The following is a 1,884-nucleotide window of genomic DNA, read 5'->3' as shown; positions in this document are numbered from 1 at the left end:
AATTACAGAGCAAGGGTAAGGCACAACGTGGGTTAGGTTAAGGCACAACGTGGGTTAGGTTAAGGCACAACGTGGGTTAGGTTAAGGCACAACGTGGGTTAGGTTAAGGCACAACGTGGGTTAGGTTAAGCCACAACGTGGGTTAGGTTAAGCCACAACGTGGGTTAGGTTAAGGCACAACGTGGGTTAGGTTAAGGCACAACGTGGGTTAGGTTAAGGCACAACGTGGGTTAGGTTAAGGCACAACGTGGGTTAGGTTAAGCACAACGTGGGTTAGGTTAAGCCACAACGTGGGTTAGGTTAAGCCACAACGTGGGTTAGGTTAAGCCACGTTAGCCACAACGTGGGTTAGGTTAAGCCACAACGTGGGTTAGGTTAGCCACAGGGTTAGGTTAAGCCACAACGTGGGTTAGGTTAAGCCACAACGTGGGTTAGGTTAAGCCACAACGTGGGTTAGGTTAAGCCACAACGTGGGTTAGGTTAAGCCACAACGTGGGTTAGGTTAAGCCACAACGTGGGTTAGGTTAAGCCACAACGTGGGTTAGGTTAAGCCACAACGTGGGTTAGGTTAAGCCACAACGTGGGTTAGGTTAAGCCACAACGTGGGTTAGGTTAAGCCACAACGTGGGTTAGGTTAAGCCACAACGTGGGTTAGGTTAAGCCACAACGTGGGTTAGGTTAAGCCACAACGTGGGTTAGGTTAAGGCACAACGTGGGTTAGGTTAAGGCACAACGTGGGTTAGGTTAAGGCACAACGTGGGTTAGGTTAAGGCACAACATGGGGGTAGATTGCGGTACAAATTGCGTTACATTGCGGTGCAAATTGCGTTACATTGTGGTGCAAATTGCGTTACATTGCGGTGCAAATTGCGTTACATTGCGGTGCAAATTGCGTTACATTGCGGTGCAAATTGAGTTACATTGCGGTGCAAATTGAGTTACATTGCGGTGCAAATTGAGTTACATTGCGGTGCAAATTGAGTTACATTGCGGTGCAAATTGAGTTACATTGCGGTGCAAATTGAGTTACATTGCGGTGCAAATTGAGTTACATTGCGGTGCAAATTGAGTTACATTGCGGTGCAAATTGAGGTAGGTTAAGGTGCAACACAGGTTAGGTTAAGGTGACATAGGTTAGGTTAAGGTGACATAGGTTAGGTTAAGGTGACATAGGTTAGGTTAAGGTGACATAGGTTAGGTTAAGGTGACATAGGTTAGGTTAAGGTGACATAGGTTAGGTTAAGGTGACATAGGTTAGGTTAAGGTGACATAGGTTAGGTTAAGGTGACATAGGTTAGGTTAAGGTGACATAGGTTAGGTTAAGGTGACATAGGTTAGGTTAAGGTACAAACTGGGTTGTGTTATGGTACACATTGCGTTGTAGTACAGTACACGTTAGGTTTGGGTACGGTACACAATGTGGTATGGGATGGCGTGTTGTGGGGGGGGGGGGGGGGGTGAGGTTCGTTGATATCGACCGTAGGACGTGGATGCCCGAGGCAGCGTCAGTGTGTCAAAGGAGTTATGTCACGTCGGGATGCGCTTTCCGCCAGTGAGAGGGGGGGGCGAGCCGTGTCTGTGGTTGCGGCAGACCTGTGTGTTTCATTCCTGCCAGTGTGTTTGTGCTGTAAGACGAGGCAGTGTGGTGATGTTGGGTGCACCCCTGTGTAGGACATGTGTGGGTGTTGGTGGCTTATCTGAGCAATTGTGGTTGTCGGACGAGTGGGATATTCTGTTTTATGATTGGACCTCCTGGCCTGGTTATCATAGTCTGGTTGGTGTACTGTGGCGGATAGGATGCACCGGACGTTGGTCCATGCCGGTGCTTAATTATTGTATCTGTGTTTGTTACAGGCAGAGAGTAGTGTGTGATAGAGTGTGTGG

Source organism: Schistocerca cancellata, unplaced genomic scaffold (assembly GCF_023864275.1).
Source record: "Schistocerca cancellata isolate TAMUIC-IGC-003103 unplaced genomic scaffold, iqSchCanc2.1 HiC_scaffold_970, whole genome shotgun sequence".
In the NCBI taxonomy this organism is placed as follows: domain Eukaryota; kingdom Metazoa; phylum Arthropoda; class Insecta; order Orthoptera; family Acrididae; genus Schistocerca; species Schistocerca cancellata.
The sequence above is the reverse complement of the archived record's forward strand: the minus strand, read 5'-3'. Positions refer to the sequence as shown.